Below are 23,349 nucleotides of genomic sequence, written 5' to 3'. Positions count from 1 at the left end.
GCGGATGTTATCCGCTTTCAGATTTTTGAACAGCTCAAAAATCCTGGCTGCGGACATGCGTGCCTCTGCGGATGATCACGGGCGTGTTCGGATGACGGCCGACTCATACAGGCATGTTACACGGATATTGCGGATGTTTGGCGAATATGGGCCAATTCTGTGCAAAATCCATACGCAAATGCTCCTAAACACCAGTGGGACAGGGCCCTTAGGGTTTTAGCGGGGGAAAATTAAGATAAAGCGAAAGGAAAAAAAAAAAGAATAAACGAAGCAATAGATCGAAGCACTGCTTCATTCTGCGAACCACTGCTTCGATTGGTTCAAGGTTCAAAGCAAAGCCGCGCTGCAGAAAAGTTGATTACGGACCCTCTGCAGGGTCTGTAATCAATGTAGAAAAATGATCATTTTCCTGACAAACACCCCAAAAACAACGGCCACTCTAAAGGACCGATAACAGAATCGTTAAGCAAAAAGCTTGTCGGTGGATCGGTGGATTCTCGATACCCATCCCTAGTTGCACTTTGACAGTTTTCAAAAACAGCTCGATGTGATCAGCTGCTCTCAACTCTCGTAGCAGGAGCACGAGTAGTCCCGGCTTTTTTAAGTGTCCAGCAAACAATGTTGGATGTTCGTGTGTGACACCTGGGATTTGGCCGATACCTGCCAAGAGGGGGACTGAATGAGCATTCGCAGGTCACCCTCTTTTTGGCCACTGGTGTGCGTTAACGGTTGTGACGACAGCTGTATGAGGCGTTTGAGGCGGCTCCAATTTTTCACAAGTGGCATATGACTCCTCCTTTGTGCGCCATTCTGCCCCAATCATGTTATGTGTGAAGGGGCCCTAACAACCCTAGCAACTGGCCAGATTAACACCAAACATGGTAGAAATATTACTTAAGCAGATATCTTGAGATCAATTACCTTTTGGAGAAGATCGGACGAAGGTAAAGATCAACAAAAACCTTTTTTCAGTTATACCTTCCACAATCACTAGGGCTGGAGAGATGATCTAAAATTTATACTGGGCAACAAAATATTTGTGACTGATTAATATAAGTGGTGTCATGATGAAGTTATGAGGAAGTCCTGTTTGTTCAGAGCACACAGGGTTTATAGCAGCTTCCTGATGCTTTCCATTGTCTTATGAAATGCAGAACTGATGTTTAAATGTATAAGAAAGGTCAGAACCGACAGTACTTCCTCAGGAGGCTCAGATCTTTCAATGTCTGCCAAAATATGTTGCAGATATTCTATCACTCGGTGGTCTCCAGCATCATCTTCTATGATGTAGTGTGCTGGGGCTGCAGGCAGCTGAAATGAACAGATTCAACAAGCTCATCAGTTGAGCTGGAGTCTGTGGTGGTGTCGGAGAGGAGGATGCTGAGGAAACTGCTCAGCATCCTGAACAGTACCTCCCACCCTTGCATGGCACACTGATGTTCTGTCAGATAGTTTCAGCCACAGACTGAGACCACCGAGGGGTACCACAGAATGCCACAGGAGGTCTTTCCTTCCTGTGACAATCAGACTGTATAACTCCTCCCCCTTCTGCAGTATGAATACATAATGAACAGAGTTATTCAGTTACTCAGAGTTATGTCCAATATTGTTGAACATCTTGTGCAAATGTCTTCCAGTCACTTTGCATAAATTTGTTGTACTTATTGTAAAAAAAAAAAAGTACTCTGGCAAAATAATGTCTTTCGGGATAAATAAAGTTGATCTTACCTTACCTTAAATATAGCAGCCTCATACAGACAACGATGCCTGTGTAATCATCCATGACTGTTTGAATGATTTTATATTAGGCAAAGCAGTGGATTATTATTATTATTATTTAATCAACAACAGTCTTGGTGAAAACAAGCCCAGTCCTTGGAGAGCTCATTCACTGGACTCAGAATTAGATACTACAGGCACACTGGAAGGTTCTGTGCGGTGCAGGTTTTAAATATATTCCAGAGTTGTAGCAAAATATGCAAACACATGCATGATTAAATGAAAGCGGGCTAAATTTTAACACAGGACATGCATTTACATATGCTTTACATTTCATTTTACATTTCCTGGTTTTCAGTGCAGGTTGTAATGACTGACCAGCTGGACTAAGTTGGGTTTTGTTCAACACGGACTTGCCATGCCACCACCACCTTTCTCCCCTGGCTGCCCTTTGCTGTATGTACTTACTCTGATTATTCATTCAAGGGCTCAATGAGGATGCAGTTAATTCTGGAATGAAGTGTGATTTTTAAATCATTCACTGAGATGAGTGGAAAGAAACCAAAAAAAAAAAAAAAAAAAGACATTTGCAGGCTAATCAGCCTCTCTTTTAAAATGCTAATCAATGGGATTTTTCTCCTTTTTCTTTTACCTTAAAGGACTTTTTTCCCTCACACAAGTCTTATTTTAAATCCCTATTATTGCAGAGAAGTCATGAACATCACTTGATATTGTACAACTGTCACTTCACTCCTGTTTTTAATATACTCAGTAAAAGTAGCTCTGTCTTCATTTTAATGTGTCACATAATGGTTTTGACCTCCATGAGGATTTTTATGTTTTTGCTCACAGGTGTTCATTGGATTGTTAAAAAGTACACATTCTGGGTGTGTCCCAAAATGGCAACAAATTAATTTTTGGCGTGGACCCAGACAAATGGGTGGAGCAAGAATATTTTAAAAGAAGTAATGAATATAGGGTTATAGGGTGTTTTGGACCATGGCTGTGGTATGCTGTAATTACAGCTTTGTAGTTATACACAGTGTGAGCATTGCTCTGAGCTTCTGCCTATTGTTGGTTCATCTATATTGTATAGTAGATGATGACTTGCACTATTGTCTACCAAACTGAGGCTGATGATCAATGTACTTTTTTCAATTATTTTTTATTGATTTTTCCATTTGAGGGAAGGGTACAGAAAAAAACAAGGATGTTACTGATATCAAACAGAGGACATATTCAGAATGCGATGAACATTTTTACAGTAGACAATGTCTACATTAAGACAATAGTGCGTTGAGGGCAAGTTCCCCTTCCCTGACACACAATAGCCCACTCGATTTAACTCATTCACACGATAAGAGATGGAATAAACAGAAACACGGGGGCAGAATAAGCTTCCTTGCCAGTAAAGTGGTGAAAGCAATAATGTGCTGTGAGGATTTGGACCAGCCTGGGGCTGGGGGCAACCCAAAAAGGACCTTTCCTAATGTATCAAAGATGGCATGCCAAAAGTCAATAAATCTGGGGCACAACCAAAACATGTGCATGTGATCAGCTGAAGAGAGTTGACAGCTGTAGCAAGAGTCAACTCTGTCTGGACAGATTTTAGCTAATCTTGCGTTAACTGAAATGGCTCCTGTGTAAGATCTTGCACTGTAAAGGTTTGTGCCTAGTGCATATAAAGGAGGTGTGAACTAGATTAAGTATGCGATCCCACTGTTTGTCAGAGATTGTGAACCTGAGGTCCTGGTCCCAGACAGCCCTCAGGGAGTTCAGGGAGGTCGGGTTCATCTTAAAAAATTGCATCATATAAGATTGATGTTAGGGATGTTTGTGTTGTTTTGATTAAGAGAAGCGTACCCATCAAGGTTTCCGGGGACGATTGGGGAAGTGATGGAATTGATTTTGTACAAAATGATGAATCTGGAAGAAACGGAATAAATGAGACTGAGGGAGAGTAAATTTTGAAAACTCCATAAAAGAAGGAAAAACACCGTCAACACAGAGGTCATCAATAGTTTGTAGACCCTTGTCTGACCAGGATTCAAAGGCTACATCAGAACAGGATGGAAGAAATTAAAAGTTTTGGTAAACTAGGGCTAGTTTAGATGAGGAGTGTAGGCCAAATTTTATCCTAAATTGATTCCAAATTTTTAAGGTCTCGGAAACAATGGGGTTCTGTGCTAAATGTTTAGTTGGTAACTGTGAGCAAACCACTGACCATAAGGCGACAGGTGAGGACGCTAGTTCCATGCCAGCCCCATAGTGGGCAATTATTGGGGGCAATCTTAAAATTCCAAAAGAGGATTTTATTAACATTACTAGCCCAGTAGTATCGCCAAAAGTCAGGTAAACCTCCGAGAGATTTGGGAAGTTGGAGAATTGATCTCTCTTAATGCGCGCTTGTTTATTGCACCATAAGAAGGAGTTAATCAACTGGTCAAATGTAGAAAAAAATGATTTGTGGATGAACAGTGGTATGTGTTCAAAAATATAGAGAAAGCGGGGAAGTATTGTCATTTTGACCAGACTGATACGGCCCAGAAGTGACAAAGGTAGAGTGGACCATCTAGCTAAATCTGATTTACAAAGCTAAATCTGATTTACAATGCTCAAAAAGCATATTTAAGTTTTTTGCAAATAAATCAGACAGTGATTTTGTTATGATAATGCCAAGGTATTTTAAACCTTGGGTTGCTTTTCTAAAAGAAAAAAGAGTGGAGGGGAGAATCTCCGCTGAAGAATTAATTGGAAGATACTCGTTTTTTGGCGGGTTAATTTTATAGCCAGATAACTCCCTGAATTATTCTAGGATATCCTGAATAACTGGGAGGGATGAGGTTGGGTTGGTGACGTGGAGCAAGAGGTCATCTACTGCTTTGACATCAACAATCCAACACAAACTTTAAATAGGTACTTTGTGTACTTAAAAAAAAAAGACTGTGTACTTCTTCACTCCAGCGAAAAATCACATCAGAAATTTGTCCAGCTTTTCATAATAACTTCATCTTCTTAACAACTCATCATGCCTCCAGACGGCTTATGGCGTAAGGGATTTGTTTTTTGTTTGTGTGTGCATTAGAAGAATTAGCACCGTCAATTAGCTCATTCACATTGTCTTCCATTTGCAAAACAAACCCTACTATATTTAGCTAAACACCACTGCCACTAGTGTGTGCGTGGGCGGAGTTTGCAGCATGCAATGGTGCAAAAATGTATGGAAAGAAATTGCACAGTAAATGGAATGAGTAATCCAATCAAATGGCAAGGATCCACTCAGCCGTTATATATAAAGTGTGATATTCCAAGCATTCATTCCCAAGTATTTCTGTGCACCTGCACAATACGTGCTTCACATTTACTGTTCCGAAACGCGCGTCGAGGTTAAGCTTAGAGATAGGGTTAGAATAACAATAGCCATAAGTAGAATTTCTGCCTTTTCTTTTTTGTGAAAGAATCTTGCTTTCAGTGACGTTACTAACTGCCAGCTAACAAATACGAGGTCTATTAGAAAAGTATCCGACCTTATTATTTTTTTCAAAAACCATATGGATTTGAATCACGTGTGATTACATCAGACATGCTTGAACCCTCGTGGGCATGCGAGAGTTTTTTCACGCCTGTCGGTTACGTCATTCGCCTGTGGGCAGTCTTTGAGTGAGGAGTCGTCCACCCGCTCGTCGATTTTTTTCATTGTTTAGGAATGGCTCAGAGACTGTTGCTTTGTTTGATAAAAATTTTTTCAAAACTGTAAGGCACAACTGAGTGGACACCATTCAATAAATTCAGCTGGTTTCGGTAAAAATTTTAACGGCTGATGAGAGATTTTGGTCTGGTAGTGTTGCTTTAAGGACGGTCCACGGCGCCTGACGGCGATCTGCGCTTCGAGGCGGCAGCGTCTCGCCGTTTCAAGTTGAAAACTTCCACATTTCAGGCTCTGTTGACGCAGTAAGTCGTCAGAGAACAGAGAACTTTCAGAAGAAGTCGGCATGAGGAGTTTATTCGGACATTCCATTGTTAACGGTCATTTTGTAATGAAAGAACGTGCGGGCAGAGTCGCATGTCGGGCTGGACCCGACCGTGGGGGGTCGCGGCAGGAAAAACACCTCCGTTGGAAATCTTAACGGGCAAGTTGGAACATGCCCAAGCTGTTAAACAATTTCTCAGTTACTCACTTGTTGAAAGCCATTAAAAGCCGCCTGAATTCTACAAATGGTTTTCAACACGGAGGTGTTTTTCCTGTCGCGGCGCACACAGATTTGCCGAGTCGTCACGGAAACGACTCGGCGAATTTGCGCGTACGTCTTTCATTAAAAAATGTCCTTAAACAGTGGAATGTCCACATAAATTCCTCATGCCGGCCTCTTCTGAATCTTCTCTGTTCTCTCACGATGTCCTGGGTGAATTAAGCCTTAAATTAGGATGTTTTCAGCTCGAAACAGGCCGACGACAGCGCCTGGAAGCGCTGCAGGACGTCCCGCTCCGTGGGAAGTCCTTACACCGACAGAAACACCCCATAATCTCTCATCAGCCGTTAAACTTTTCACAGAAAACCAGCTTAATTTCTCGAATAGTGTCCACTCGGATATTCCTCACAGGTCCAGAAAAAATTCTGATAAAGCAACGCGCGCCGTCTCGAGCAGCGTGTGAAACAAAGGAATTCAGCCGAGAGGGCGGGACCACATCTCACTCAAGGCCTGCCCACAGGGAAATGACGTCACCGACACGCGTGAAAAAACTCACGCATGCGCACGAGGGTTCAAGCATGATTGGTGTAATCGCATGTCATTCAAATCCATATAGTTAAAAAAAAAAATAAAAGGGTCGGTTTATTATCTAAGAGACCTCGTATGTGGGATATGTATGAATTTTTGTGCATTCATTTTCATACTGTTCACTATTATTATTTTTTTGTGTGTGAAAATAACTTCTTTATTAAGGTGTTTGGTCACCACAACAGCTTTACTGTGTCTTGACATTGACTCCATGAGTCTGTGGAACAGCATTGGAGGAATAGAGCACTGCTGACGGTGGAAACAATATTTGCTAGCCTTTCCTGTACATCTACATGAAGATGTCGCGTTAGTCACTGTTTCCAGTCATCCATGAGCCAGTTGTCTTTGTGACTAAAGTTCGTAACATCGTGCCCTCATTGTAAACCCTTTTACAAAAATCACTCGGATCATTTCCTGTTGTTATCTTGATACAAAATCATAATCAAGTGGGCCTCTACAACATTTTCATGCATGCCACAGGGCATGATTAGATGTTAATTGCTTAATTGTATCATGCAGTGCGCCTGTGTGGATGCATCTGCATTCACAAAGTTTCCACACTCGCATAGTCACGGTTTTCCTTTAAATTGTCACCAGTCTGCATATTAATCACTGAGAGCTTATGAAACTACAACACACACACACACACACACACACACACACACACACACACACACACACACACACACACACACACACACACACACACACACACACACACACACACTTAATGTGGAGTGGGGCACGATTAGCCCTTTACAGAATGTTTGAAGCAAGATGAGAAGTTGTCAGCAGCTGTGATGGGGCCAGTTCAAGCACACAAGAGTTGCTCTTCAGTTAAACAGGTGCTATTTAAGCTTATGGGTGATGGCTGGTAGGGACACATTACCACAACTGCCATCTGGAAGAAAAAGGTCTTCAAAGGTTCCAGTTCAAGACGCCAGCCAGAGCAATCCCAAATATCAATCAGTGTAGGTGGAACCAAGTCACATATTCTATTGCTATTGAGCTTAGATGTGTGTGTTTAATTGACTTGAAGGATCAGCACACACATAACATAACATAAGGTGCCAAACTGTTATGAGTAAGGAGGAGGACTTTTAAGAAGCCTAAGAGTGTCTTAGCATCCAGTCACACAGCACACAGCGATAGCTGGAGGGGAAAAAAGCCACAAAGTCACAAATCAAGAAAAGGGGGAAGAATAATGATGCACCTTCCCCATCATCGAAAAGCCTGCAAGAGCGCAAAAAGTAACAAAACAAAAGTGAAATTAACAAAGACAAACGAAGCAAACGTCAACCATGATGCTTTAAATTAAGTCAAAACGAAACATTCACAATGACGTGACCAACAGCTGGTATGAGACCGAGGGCAGCCAGCCCTGTCCTCATGTCTGCAGCACTTGCAGGTGCGGGATTTGGTTGTTTTGACAACAGGTGAGATATGTTTGTCTTCACAACAACGTGTGTGCACATGCAGATGCAGGCCAGCCACAAATGGTTGGAACATGCGAAAATAGTTAAAGTCGTTGATAAAAACTTCTTACTGCTGTTGTTTCTGTATGACAACGTTGCTTTTCTTCCTACACATTTACGAGTCATCAGCGACAGAAAGATGTTACGCTCAGCTCGTCAGAGTATTGGTTATTGATTCGTTCAGATATCGTCAATGTTCACGCAAGACGTCGGACTTGGGAGGCTGGATGAAGAAGGACAACAGTCAGATGGAACGCTGATGTTATGGGAACTGTGCAAATGATGAGGAACCAACAAGACAGACAGCAAAATGAAATACGGACAAATTGAGGTTGTCGTCAGGATTCGTTCACATTTTTCAACAGTTTGAAAATTCTAGCAAAGTGCCAGCTGCAGGAACGAAACTGGACAATGGTTAAATGATGCCTCCGAAAGTCAAAGCCAGTCTAGATTTCTTGTTTCAGTTGGACTTCAGTTTTAAATCAGTATACATAATGTATACTTGGCAATACATTATATACTATTAAATGTACTTAACTCCAATTAACTTGTCTTTTCCACACCGATTACAGCACACAGCAAAAATTCCCTACTCCTGTGTTGCTTCGGGAAGCTTTTGGTGACCCATTTTCACACATCTGTTCACAGCTAAATGAATGGAGGCTGAAATCGAAACTGCACACGTTCACCTGGCACCGGTGTGTGTCTGCCACTCTGTCATTGTGCGAGGTGATGTGAGTGCTGGTCCCAGTGAATCCACTTTGTGTGTGTGTGTGTGTGTGTGTGTGTGTGTGTGTGTGTGTGTGTGTGTGTGTGTCTGCTATGTGCCAGACTTCTGAACATATCACACCCATTTTGGCATCTTTGCACTGGCTCCCTGTCTCTGTGAGAGCAGATTTTAAGGTTTTGTTATTGACTTATAAGGTTGTTCATGGACTGGAGCCATCTTACCTGGCTGATCTGGTGGAACTTTACGTGCCGGCCCAGGATTTGCGTTCGCAGGATGCGGGACTTCTCTGTGTTCCCAGGCTAAAGAAGAAGTCAGCAGGTCAAAGAGCCTTTTCGCATCGTGCACCCACCCTGTGGAACAGTCTTCCTGCGACCGTGAGGCAGTCGGAGTCCGTGGACATTTGTAAGTCAAGGCTGAAACCCTATTTTTATTCTCTTTCTTATGAATAGTTTTTATTTTTGTATCTGTTTCATTCTTTTACTTCTGTTTTTAATCATGTATTTTAATTTTTTTTTATTCATTTTTAATTTATTTAAATTTTATATTGAATTGTTTCATGTAAGGCCCCTTGAGATGGCTTTTGCTGTGATTTAGCGCATCATAAGCTAATTAAATTGAAAATTGAACTGAACTGTGTGCGTGTCAGAGAAAAAGCACTGAAGCATGTGTGCCTCTGTTCCAGCGGGTGTCTGTGGCTTTCTTGTCTTATTTGGATGTGGGCGTTGTCCCCCAAGGTCAGTCCCCTTCATGTCACTTTCCTCAGTCTCCTGTCTTTGTCTTACATGTCTGTCTGCTGTGAGTCAGAGTTTGATGTGATATGGGTTTATGCTTTGTTCCCCTTCCTCCTCCTCGTAAAAAAAAAAAAAAAATCATAAGAATTTTCTTTAGAAAACTGCTGTGTATAAATTAGCACTTCTAATGTTCCTCTGGCACATAATTCTGCACTATGTCCTCTTCTGTGTTTTGGTCTCATGCCTCGTTTCTATTGGACATGCAAAGCTACGTCACAGTGCACAGCAGTGAAAGTTGGATAAAGTTTAGCTTTGACCGCTGAGCGTTTGACATGAAGCGACAATGCGTGCTCCTGGCGGAGCTCGGTTTTGCGCGTTGCACTACGACATGGCGTTTATGCTATATTTATAGATAATAATGGGTTTTAGAGGGATGCGCTGCATTTGCGTGCTCGGTGCGAAAGGCCGATTGGTGTGTTACTTCAGTGTCAAACTAATAAGGCACAAAATAAAACACTCCAAGCATAAATTGACCAGTATCTCATGTGGCCACCAGTCACTGAGTATAAATGACAGAAGCAGATGGAAATGAATTTAGAAACCAATCAACAACCCAAACTAAACCAAAGTTGTTTAGCACACATCCTTGCTGTCAAAGGTGTGTTCACAAGCTGAAGTCGAATTTGCAGTTTATCCAACATGCACGCTGACACACACACACACACACACACACACACACACACACACACACACACACACACACACACACACACACACACACACACACACACACACACACACACACACACACACACACACACACACACACGGGTTGGGAGGAGGTAATATTACAAAAAACACAGTTTGCTATAATATGGAAGTGGGGGAGCACAGAAGGGAAATGGCACATTATCACAGATAAACAGTTCAGGAGCTCTCAGCAGTCTGAGCTGTCAACATATCACTATTATCCTGCATTATTCAGTAGCCCATTTGCCACTCTGCAATTGCATACACACACAAAACATATATACGTATATGCACACAAACTCATACCACATGTCCAAATGAGAACTGGATGACCCACAGTTAAAAATAAATAAAGTTACTGGAATAGCAAAGAGGGTGAGCTCTGCTGACCTCTGAGTAAATTATATTTCAAAGCTGATGACTAGCAGCAGAAACAGAAAGAATTCAAGGTCTGCATCCGGGCCAAGTGTTCTATTACAACAAATATAAAAGGATAATATTGCTGAAAGGATGCTGTTGTGTGTGTGGCCAATTTAAAGCAGAGATAAGGGAAGGAACAGGAAGCTGCTGTGCCAGGGAACAAATAATATCCAGAGCCTGCAGACACAGAAAATGTAATTTGTGTTTTGTTAAAAGAGGGAAACAGACTTGCTCAAAGACAGCAAGCAAAGGTGTTTTGAGGTCTGCTTGGGCTTTTATCCAGTCGGTTACAGTCTCCACTGTCAAAAAAGTGTGGAATTTGAAACATAATAAATTGTGTTTGGGCACAAACAGTGCTGGATAGAAATGACAAATAAGAAAGCATCCTTTGCGCTCTCCAACACAAACCTAAGACAAGTAAGGCTAGTATGATTAGAGCCGACACGGAAAGATGCTGCAGTGCTACGGTGCTGGGAAATGAATAGTGTTTGAAAAATAAAGTCAGACACACTCACAGAAATCTAAGGAAAACCCCAAAGTGTGACTGAACTAGAGCTCATTGTGCTTTACCTGCCAAGTGCCAGAAGCTAAGGTGCTATGAAAAAACTTTTCAGTGTCAGTGAGACACTCCTCTGTCTCTGATTCTGCTCAGTAACCCACAGTGTTTACTTGCAGCAGGTGAGCGGCTCCATGAGTGCAAGAAATATGCAAGGTGGATCGTTTTTAACAGAACCCTATGCGACGGCATCACTTAAAAAACACAGCTGAAACAACGCTATTTGTGAAGATGCTGAAACTTCACAGCAGCACTGAGGGTTTGTTTACATTAGAGCCTGAAGTGGCACAGAGCTGATCAATGTCCTCATATGTTGCCAAGTGCTTGCTCACAGGGGGTCGTTTTGACCGTTGGGGTTTTTCCGTAATTATTGTATGGCCTTGCCTTACAATATAAAGCGCCTTGGGGCAACTGTTTGTTGTGATTTGGCACTATATAAATAAAATTGATTTGATTTGATATGTCACAAATCTTGTTTTCTGAGGTGTGTGAACAAATCCATATCAATTATCACTTTATACTTACAGAATAAATTTTGTAACTATGAAGTGGTAAAATATATAAAAGTAATTAGGATTAATATTTGTAAGTGATCAATCTGATATGTGAATTTGATGGTGGCTCACCCGCAAAATGGTGTATTCCCATGATGTGGGTATATAAGGCACAAATTCACATCTGTTTGTGGTGTGGTTGTGCTGCTGCCAGTGGCCAGATGTTTTTTACTGAATAAATCAATTTTGGTTGAAATTTACCACGTTCTTGGTTCATTTATCACTGCAACCACCTTGCTGCTCACAGATCATTTAACCCCACCACCACCCACTTCATTTTGGCTTGTCAGTATCTCACAAATAAAAAGTGAAATTTCACATGGATGGGATATACATGCTTAGAAGGGGTTAAACAAGTGGTGCCAGATGTTTGGGTCCCGTCTTGCTGCAGTGATAAGATGATTAGAGGAGGTGGAAAGAAAACTGAACAAGAGCCACCAGATGGTGGGGCCTGCTCATCAGTTGGTCCAGGTGCCATGTCTGAGGATAAAGCAGATGAAAAAGCAGAGGAACTGACGGGTCTGGTGAAAATGGACTGCATTTATATAACGCTTTTCCATCTGCATCAGACACTCAAAGCGCTTTACACATTAATGCCTCACATTCACCCCAATGTGAGGCTGCTGCCATACAAGGTGTTCACTACACACCGAGAGCAACTGAGGGATTAAGGACCTTGCCCAAGTCCGGTCAGGCTGGGATTTGAACCTCTGGTTTTAAGCCCAACGCTTAACCACTAGACCATCACCTCCCCCAAAGTCCCTTATACAGTTTTAAGTAGAGACAGACCAGTGGATGGAAAAAGAATCCTCTCAACAGGAGCAGCGATGGAGAAGAATGTAGAATCAGGAATGTATACACGTTTCCCAGTTTTGTGGCTCATGTGAAGTTTATCAGTTAACTGCATTTTCATTTCATTTTATTTATATAGCGCCAAATCACAACAAAGTCGCCTCAAGGCGCGTCACACAAATAAAAATTCAGGCATCAGGAAAAAAGAATCAAGCATCAGAAAGACAACAATTACAGTACAATTTGTCAGCATTAAGCAACAAGAAAAACAAAAGAAACAAGAAAACCTGCAGCTGGGGCAGTAGCACATGCGCAATGGCAGCTTTTACCTATCATTGATACACTCTTTGAAAGAAGAGGTATGGACTTTGTAGGCCTGCTAGAGAAGAGCTCCTTGGGTTTCCATACATATTGGTCATATGTGACTATGCCACTCACTATCCTGAAGCTTTTCCCCTGAGATCCATTAAGGCTCAGCAGATAGCAAACTGTCTGTTGCAGTTTTTCTCCCGAGTAGGCATTCCCAAGAAGTCCTAATGGACTGTGGGACAAACTTTTTGTTAGAACTGTGGTGGCATGTTTATCATCTGTTGGGTATAAAGACCACCCCTTACCACTCCCGGAGGATGGGCTGGTGGAGCGATATAATCAAACGATAAAGAACATGCTGCAAAAGTTTGTCTCTCACACAGGTGCTGACTGGGACCAGTGGCTGCCATATCTGTTGTTTGCATATCAGAAGGTTCCACAAGCATAGATAGGTTTCTCATCCTTTGAACTTTTGTATGGTCATCAGGTGCCACTGGACCTCCTGAAAGCCTATTGGGAAAATCCAAAGCCAGTGGGAGACAATGTGGTGGCATATGTGTTGAAAATGAGAGAGAGATTGGAAGAGATGATGGCACTTGCACACGATAACATGAGTTCTGCACAGCAAGGCCAGAAAATATCAGAAAGCAAAAGTCAGAATTTACAAGTGACATCAATCTGCTAGCGAAATGGCAAGGCCCTTATGAATTTAATAAGTAAGTTGGTAAGGTTACCTATTATCTGTACATGCCAGAAAGACATAAAAAATGAGACATTTTATGATAACTTGTTGAAAGAGTTCCAGAGTTGCTCAGAACCTGTTTGCCAACAACTGTTGGTTGCTGCTGTTCAGGATGACGATGTAAGTGAGACGTTTTTTTTCTCCAAGCACCACTACTACGTCAGAGCCACTGAGCGTGGACCTGTCACATCTGTCTCCCACCCAGTAGGTTGAGGTAATACCCCTGTTTGATCCACGGCTCTTCGGGGAGAAAACAGGGTTCACTTCACTGGTACTGTTGTGTGGGCCGCTGAAGAGGAGGTACTGCTGGCCCACCACCACAAGATGGCGCCCTGCTTGAAGTGCGGGCTTCAAGCACGAGAGGGCGTCGGCTTTGCTGGAGGTGACAGCTGTCAACAATCAACACAAGCTGTCACCCATCATCACCACTACAAAGACCGGACTGCAACTCCACCTCCTCGCCGAGAAATCAACTACCATTCAGGTAATTTCTCTGCTGCCTGACACTGTGTGTGTTTAACCTGAACTTCTATTTGCACCGTTTTCCTGGAGTGTTTCCTTATCTGGAGGATTGGCGTTTGGTGTGACAGCGACGGCTTCGCCTCACACCCCAACTCAGATAAATGGTTGACCAGGAGCTGCACGAGTGTGTGTGATTGGAGGTGGAGGTTTTCCCTCCTTTACTTAAGACAGACTGTGGGATTACTGAGTGTGCGAACTCACACTCATCTGGACTGTCTTTGTTCTCTGCCAGCAGTACCGGGTCTGACTGCTGAAGACAGCGGCCACCTGGGGCGCAGGGCTTGGCGGCTCCGGTGTTCTTCAGCTCCGTTGGTGGTGGAAGCTGTGTGGGGATCCAGCTCTTCTCTCTCCAGGCGTCTTCCATCGTCGAGCTTGCCCACACGTCACCTGGTGTATGATTAACAGTCACCATATTGTTATTGTCTGTACGTTGTTGTGCGATTCACAACATTAAATTGTTACTTTTTGGCTTATCCATTGTCCGTTCATTAACGTCCCCTGTTGTGGGTCCGTGTCACGTCACTTTCACAACAGGATTTCTCGGCCAGCGTCATGGATCCCGAGGGGCGTCAACCATCGCTTGAACAGCCAATGGGAGAGCGAGGTGCACAGGCAGGAGGCGTGTTGGGTGAGCTGCAGCACATCTTAACCGCCTTCGCCGCTCGGTTGGACTTAGTTACCGAGCAGAGCAGTGTTCTCAATCGCAGGATAGAGGCTCTCACCGCCCAGGTGGAAGCGCGTGCTCAGGGCGCTGCTGCAGCACCTCCTCCTGCTGATCGTGTGCCAGAAACAGACATTCCGCTGGTCGTTCAACGACCCCCCCCCACCTTCCCCTGAAGCATACATAAGCCCTCCGGAGCCGTACGGAGGCTGTGTGGAGACGTGCGCGGACTTCTTGATGCAGTGCTCGCTCGTCTTTTCACAGCGTCCCGTCATGTACGCGGCAGACGCCAGCTTCACTGCGGATCCACCCGGTTTTCCATGTGTCCCACATCAAACCTCACCACGTGTCACCCCTCTGTACCCCCGGACCGGCGCCGCCTCCTGCCCGGATCATCGACGGGGAGCCAGCTTGGACCGTGCGCCGGCTCCTGGACGTCCGTCGGAAGGGCCGGGGGTTCCAGTATTTGGTGGACTGGGAGGGGTATGGACCCGAAGAACGCTCCTGGGTGAAGAGGAGCTTCATCCTGGACCCGGCCCTCCTGGCCGACTTCTACCGGCGGCACCCGGACAAGCCTGGTCGTCGAACCTGCCCACACGTCACCTGGTGTATGATTGACAGTCACCATATTGTTATTGTCTGTACGTTGTTGTGCAATTCACAACATTAAATTGTTACTTTTTGGCTTATCCATTGTCCGTTCATTAACGTCCCCTGTTGTGGGTCTGTGTCACGTCACTTTCACAACAGGTACAACATAAGATCCGGTTGAAAGGTGATGTACTGCTCAGACAAAAGAGCTAGAGGATCCCAGAGCGGTTAATGCCATCACTGCAGAAGAAAATTAAACTGATGTTGGACCTGGGGATAATTGCGGTCTCTTGCAGTAAGTGGTGTAGTCCAATTGTGCTTGTCCCAAAGAAAGATAAATGACTTAGATTTTGTATTGATTTCAGGTACCTGAATGCTGTGTCCTACTTTGACCCTTATCTGATGCCTCATATAGATGATCTGGTGGAAGGGTTGGTAAAGCTCAGTGTATGTGATCATCTGACAGGTGGCTTTGACACTGGAGGCAAGAGAGCTGACAGCATTTAAAACTCCATTCAGCATGTATCAATTCAGAGTAATGCTATTTGTTCTCCAATGGGCGCCAGCCACATTTCAAAGACTGACTTGACCATGTCCTGAGGGATGTATCTGATTTTTGTGCTGCATATTTGGATGATGTGGTTTGTTTTCAGCCAATCGTGGGAGGAGCACATGTCATCTACAGCAGGTCCTGAAACGAATTGAAGCAGCAGGCCTTACAGTCAATCCTCACAAGTGTGCAGTTGCCCAAAGAGAAGTGGAGTATTTGGGCTACATCAATGGCTTCAGGAAGATCAAGGGTCTGGTGAGTTGGTACCATATGTTTGTGTTTCACTTTGCGGATAGAGCTGCACTGTTGAATGACCGAAGCATCTGTTAAAAGTCAGTTCTACACAGTCCTGACTTCGATAAACCTTTCATCCTGCAGACCGATGCTTCTGGAGTTGGTCTGAGAGCCACGCTACTGCAGGAAGTGGGTGGGGATAAGAGATCAGTGGTGTTCTTGAGTCACAAGTTACTTGGCAGGGAGACAAGATACTCAACGGTGGAGACGGAATGGTTGGTGATGAAGTGGAACATTGACAGTCTCAGGTATTACCTTTTGGGATGGCATTTCATTGTGAAGATGGACCACTGTGCTCTGCAGTGGCTGCATTGAATGAGGGATGCCGATATGCATATTGCTGGCTGGTACCTGGCCCTGCAGCCCTACAAGGTTACCATCAGCTGGATGTCTGAGATCCAATGTGGTGGTGGACTGTTTTGTCCAGGATGTCTGAGGAATAAGGTTCAGTTCTCTTTGTTACTGGACTTTTGTTGTAAATATTTGTAAATGTTGTGGACAGGGAGCTTTATATAGAATATACCAGCATGGGTTTTACATATACAATAACTTTAACATGCACTGACGCATACAATTCCAATGGACAGAAAATTTCACAGATTCTCAAGTAGAAGTGGTTCTTGATTCCCATTCCCAACAATTGTAGTATATTTATTCGATACTCTCTGCAGTGCAGCTTGTATTTCACTGCAATTTCAGCATAATGCTCATTTGTTTTGTATTATTGTGTTGTGTACAGCCAGCTAAACTGTTTTCACTTTTCACAATATGTTGAAAAATAGTTATAAATAGCCACAAAATCTCAAAAGAATGCTTTTAACATAGATATGCTTCAACCTCAAAATCAGCAAGTCAGTACTTACTGGTTTGAACAGCTTTTTTCCATTACTACTACTAAAGGGCAGGTTCAGCACAATGTAGTTCTTTCAGCCAGGTCAGCGTGTACCAAGTGCTGAGACCATCAGGAACTGCCAACCTTCTCCGTCAAGCAATTACAGAGAGCATTTTATCAGGACAAACAAAAGCCCACTTCCTCTCTATGAGGAAAGGCAGATCTTACCAACTTGCTCTCCTCTATTTTGCCTCAAAGACACTGCCACTCGAACAGAGTACCGTTCAAGGCAAAAGCAATACTTCAAAACTAACAGCAGGTTCTCCCACTTTCTACCACTCATAGTTGCTTTAATCCATCATGAACAGTATTCACTCTTGTAGCGTACAGAATCTTTTCACGTCAGCAGATGACATTACATACATGTGTAGTATGTGACCTTATACACATGCAGTTGTTGTTAATCGATTGTGTACTTTCAAGGTAGGAGATAATTTGTTGCCTTTGCCTGTGGGTACATTCTCTAAAGTAACAAGGTTTGCCTCCGTCTGTGTGTTAAGCAGCTGAGAAGCCCCTGGGACAAAACAGTGACAAAATCCTGTGCAGTGCCGCAGGGTAAAGAGAGCTTTTGTTTTCTAATGTTTTTTTTTTTTTTACACAGACCAAAGAACACAGCAATTTATTTTAATGATGGAAATGAGCAATGCAGCCATGTAGGTTTGTGGCGCTGCTTCCTCATTCTGCCTCAAGGAAAAATCAAATGACGCACCTCCACAACCTACAATGTGGAAAACAAAATTTGCTTTCCTTGTTTTTCCTTTACTTTCTTCACAATGCCCAGTAGTATTAAGAAAGAAGGTTACAGCCTTTGAGGAAGTGACATTGCAAAGAAGCTCTAGGTTTTGTTTGGTTGATGTTACATGAGAACAGGTCAGGTCTAGTAGCAAGTAGCATGTGGTCATCATATCCACCACAGTGTGCAACCGCTCTGGGTCCTGGCTGACAACCACCCTTGTGGACAATCAGTCGAACCACCATTTCCCTGAAGGTAGACATTTTCCACAGCCAGGTGTGACTGAAGCATCCCCTTGGCCCTTGGCAATGTCACAGCTTATGTGCCCTCACAATTTAAGTAGTTCACCTCCTTTGATTCTTCCTAAGGGCCATGTCACACCTTGATGATTTAGACAGCGTATGCCGACATATGAAAAATGCGCCAAATACGCAGGATACATTGAATACATTATGCAGCTGTCACACCTTGATGATTTAGCCAGTGTATGCTGACAGCTCCATTCCCAGAGTGGTCCAGGTCGATATGGGTTGGAACATTTAAAGTGTAGGTGACACCAAAAAACATGCACAAATAATCATGAAAAATTATGAAATCTTGATGTTTTAAAAAATCCTGAACAATAAAAGTCGATAAGTGCACAGGTGAAGGATAAACAACAGCTGTCTGAAGCCTGTGCTCTATTTCAGCCCTCAGCCGTGGCCATATTGTTGCTACGTCATCACTGGAACAGCACCTGCTGATTGAAGCCCAAATCAATTGTAAACACGGCGGAAGTCGAGCTGTTTTCAGATGATTTTATTTTTCATGTGTGGAGCTTTTTTCTTAAGTGCAGTCTGAAGGTGATTCTGAACAAGTTGTGGGAACACAGCCTTATGGTTTTGAGCCTTATTTACACCACAATGAGGGAGACTAAACCTTGGAGGAAGACCTTCAGTGTGGCAACAGTGAAGATATTGGCAGAGTTCAGAACAAAGAATGATTATAAAATAAATAAATAAACAAATAATGCAGGCGATTTCGGCATGCGGATGGAGGTGATAAACTGTTTTGTTTTTTGGACAGCTCTTTGTTCACAATCACCTGATTAAAAATAGTTTGTTTTACTATCTGTGACATCAGAACAAAAGTGATGAAGCATGGATTTTTTTCTTCTTCTTAGAAACAGGTGCATACATTTCAAATCTGAAAAATGACATGAGGGACAGCAAATATCAGCTATTTTTAAAATAAATATTGTTTCCTTCTTGAATACTGTTAGTTAGTCGCATAACATGTTATTATTAAATAATAAAACCACTCACACATGGAGTAAATAATATAGTCTTAGCTGTCCATTTCAGTGAGATCATTTTCACAGACTGATGAAAACTTATACACCTTTACAAAACAATACGTCCCTTCGACTGCTTCCTTGTTTTCACTCATGGTTGCCACAGCAAATCCAAGTCAAGGTGGATCTTCATGTTGAGCTGCCACAAGTTTACGCCGGATGCCCTTCCTGATGCAACTCCACATTACATGGAGAAATGTGGCAGGGGTGGGGTTTGAACTGGAAACCTCCCACACTGAAACCCAGTACACTAACCACTTGGCCACCACTCCTGCATCCACATTTACAAAACAACTTCTGAAAATAATTTAATTCCTTGTGTCCTAACTGAAGAAAAGTCCATTTGTCACAGGGCAGTTTGGTGCCAGGCTACAGCACTGGCTGTAATCCGCTAACTGCGGCTGATGGATCGAGTCTCTGCTGTGGACGAAGCCTCCTCTTGTTCCACCGTGGCCGCTTTATGCCGCAAGTTGAAAGACTCATCTGCTCATAACGTCACAGTCTGCTCATGACGAAATTAACCCATGATCCACAAAACAATAAAATATCAATCAATCAATCAACTTTTTTCTTGTATAGCGCCAAATCACAACAAACAGTTGCCCCAAGGCGCTCCACATTGCAAGGCAAGGCCATACAATAATTATGAAACACAGTCTACGTCTAAAGCAACATAACCAAGGGATGGTCCAGGGTCACCCGATCCAGCCCTAACTATAAGCCTTAGCGAAAAGGAAAGTTTTAAGCCTAATCTTAAAAGTAGAGAGGGTATCTGTCTCCCTGATCTGAATTGGGAGCTGGTTCCACAGGAGAGGAGCCTGAAAGCTGAAGGCTCTGCCTCCCATTCTACTCTTACAAACCCTAGGAACTACAAGTAAGCCCGCAGTCTGAGAGCGAAGCGCTCTAATGGGGTAATATGGTACTACGAGGTCCCTAAGATAAGATGGGACCTGATTATTCAAAACCTTATAAGTAAGAAGAAGAATTTTAAATTCTATTCTAGCATTAACAGGAAGCCAATGAAGGGAGGCCAACACGGGTGAGATATGCTCTCTCCTGCTAGTCCCCGTCAGTACTCTAGCTGCAGCATTCTGAACCAACTGAAGGCTTTTTAGGGAACTTTTAGGACAACCTGATAATAATGAATTACAATAGTCCAGCCTAGAGGAAATAAATGCATGAATTAGTTTTTCAGCATCACTCTGAGACAAGACCTTTCTGATTTTAGAGATATTGCGTAAATGCAAAAAGGCAGTCCTACATATTTGTTTAATATGCGCTTTGAATGACATATCCTGATCAAAAATAACTCCAAGATTTCTCACAGTATTACTAGAGATCAGGGAAATGCCATCCAGAGTAACGATCTGGTTAGACACCATGCTTCTAAGATTTGTGGGGCCAAGTACAATAACTTCAGTTTTATCTGAGTTTAAAAGCAGGAAATTAGAGGTCATCCATGTCTTTATGTCTGTAAGACAATCCTGCAGTTTAGCTAATTGGGGCGTATCCTCTGGCTTCATGGATAGATAAAGCTGGGTATCATCTGCGTAACAATGAAAATTTAAGCAATACCGTCTAATAATACTGCCCAAAGGAAGCATGTATAAAGTGAATAAAATTGGTCCTAGCACAGAACCTTGTGGAACTCCATAATTAACTTTAGTCTGTGAAGAAGATTCCCCATTTACATGAACAAACTGTAATCTATTAGACAAATATGATTCAAACCACCGCAGCGCAATGCCTTTAATACCTATGACATGCTCTAATCTCTGTAATAAAATTTTATGGTCAACAGTATCAAAAGCAGCACTGAGGTCCAACAGAACAAGCACAGAGATAAGTCCACTGTCCGAAGCCATAAGAAGATCATTTGTAACCTTCACTAATGCTGTTTCTGTACTATGATGAATTCTAAAACCTGACTGAAACTCTTCAAATAGACCATTCCTCTGCAGGTGATCAGTTAGCTGTTTTACAACTACCCTCTCAAGAATCTTTGAGAGAAAAGGAAGGTTGGAGATTGGCCTATAATTAGCTAAGATAGCTGGGTCAAGTGATGGCTTTTTAAGTAATGGTTTAATTACTGCCACCTTAAAGGCCTGTGGTACATAACCAACTAACAAAGATAGATTGATCATATTTAAGATTGAAGCATTAAATAATGGTAGGACTTCCTTGAGCAGCCTGGCAGGAATGGGGTCTAATAAGCATGTTGATGGTTTGGATGAAGTAACTAATGAAAATAACTCAGACAGAACAATCGGAGAGAAAGAGTCTAACCAAATACCGGCATCACTGAAAGCAGCCAAAGATAACGATACATCTTTGGGATGGTTATGAGTAATTTTTTTCTCTAATAGTCAAAATTTTGTTAGCAAAGAAAGTCATGAAGTCATTACTAGTTAAAGTTAATGGAATACTCAGCTCAATAGAGCTCTGACTCTTTGTCAGCCTGGCTACAGTGCTGAAAAGAAACCTGGGGTTGTTCTTATTTTCTTCAATTAGTGATGAGTAGAAAGATGTCCTAGCTTCACGAAGGGCTTTCTTATAGAGCAACAAACTCTTTTTCCAGGCTAAGTGAAGATCTTCTAAATTAGTGAGACGCCATTTCCTCTCCAACTTACGGGTTATCTGCTTTAAGCTACGAGTTTGTGAGTTATACCACAGAGTCAGACACTTCTGATTTAAAGCTCTCTTTTTCAGAGGAGCTACAGCATCCAAAGTTGTCTTCAATGAGGATGTAAAACTATTGACAAGATACTCTAACTCCCTTACAGAGTTTAGGTAGCTACTCTGCTCTGTGTTGGTATATGACATTAGAGAACATAAAGAAGGAATCATATCCTTAAACCTAGTTACAGCGCTTTCTGAAAGACTTCTAGTGTAATGAAACTTATTCCCCACTGCAGGGTAGTCCATCAGGGTAAATGTAAATGTTATTAAAAATGATCAGACAAAAGGGAGTTTTCAGGGAATACTGTTAAGTCTTCTATTTCCATACCATAAGTCAGAACAAGATCTAAAATATGATTAAAGTGGTGGGTGGACTCATTTACTTTTTGAGCAAAGCCGATAGAGTCTAATAATAGATTAAATGCAGTGTTGAGGCTGTCATTCTCAGCATCTGTGTGGATGTTAAAATCGCCCACTATAATTATCTTATCTGAGCTAAGCACTAAGTCAGACAAAAGGTCTGAAAATTCACAGAGAAACTCACAGTAACGACCAGGTGGACGATAGATAATAACAAATAAAACTGGTTTTTGGGACTTCCAATTTGGATGGACAAGACTAAGAGACAAGCTTTCAAATGAATTAAAGCTCTGTCTAGGTTTTTGATTAATTAATAAGCTGGAATGGAAGATTGCTGCTAATCCTCCGCCCCGGCCCGTGCTACGAGCATTCTGACAGTTAGTGTGACTCGGGGGTGTTGACTCATTTAAACTAACATATTCATCCTGCTGTAACCAAGTTTCTGTTAGGCAGAATAAATCAATACGTTGATCAATTATTATATCATTTACCAACAGGGACTTAGAAGAAAGAGACCTAATGTTTAATAGACCACATTTAACTGTTTTAGTCTGTGGTGCAATTGAAGGTGCTATATTATTTTTTCTTTTTGAATTTTTATGCTTAAATAGATTTTTGCTAGTTATTGGTGGTCTGGGAGCAGGCACCGTCTCTACGGGGATGGGGTAATAGGGGGATGGCAGGGGGAGAGAAGCTGCAGAGAGGTGTATAAGACCACAGCTCTGCCTCCTGGTCCCAACGCTAGACAGTCACAGTTTGGAGGATCCCAAAAAATTGGCCAGATTTCTAGAAATGAGAGCTGCTCCCTCTAAAGTGGGATGGATGCCGTCTCTCCTAACAAGACCAGGTTTTCCCAGAAGCTTTGCCAATTATCAATGAAGCCCACCTCATTTTTTGGACACCACTCAGACAGCCAGCAATTCAAGGAGAACATGCGGCTAAACATGTCACTCCCGGTCTGATTGGGGAGGGGCCCAGAGAAAACAACAGAGTCCGACATTGTTTTTGCAAAGTTACACACCGATTCAATGTTAATTTTAGTGACCTCCGATTGGCGTAACCGAGTGTCATTACTGCCGACGTGAATTACAATCTTACCAAATTTACGCTTAGCCTTAGCCAGCAATTTCAAATGTCCTTCGATGTCGCCTGCTCTGGCCCCCGGAAGACAATTGACA

The 23,349-nt window shown here is 42.7% G+C and overlaps 1 protein-coding gene across 1 annotated transcript in view; it reads right to left on the bottom strand.

Annotated features, from left to right (window-relative positions):
- The window catches only part of st6galnac3 (ST6 (alpha-N-acetyl-neuraminyl-2,3-beta-galactosyl-1,3)-N-acetylgalactosaminide alpha-2,6-sialyltransferase 3), a 256,666-nt gene that overhangs the window by 23,778 nt on the left and 209,539 nt on the right, over positions 1-23,349 (bottom strand). The gene's annotated exons all lie outside the window — the stretch shown is intronic.

Source organism: Thalassophryne amazonica, chromosome 12, assembly GCF_902500255.1.
Source record: "Thalassophryne amazonica chromosome 12, fThaAma1.1, whole genome shotgun sequence".
Lineage (NCBI taxonomy): Eukaryota > Metazoa > Chordata > Actinopteri > Batrachoidiformes > Batrachoididae > Thalassophryne > Thalassophryne amazonica.
Note: the sequence above shows the minus strand (reverse complement) of the source record. Positions and strands in the feature narration are given on the sequence as shown.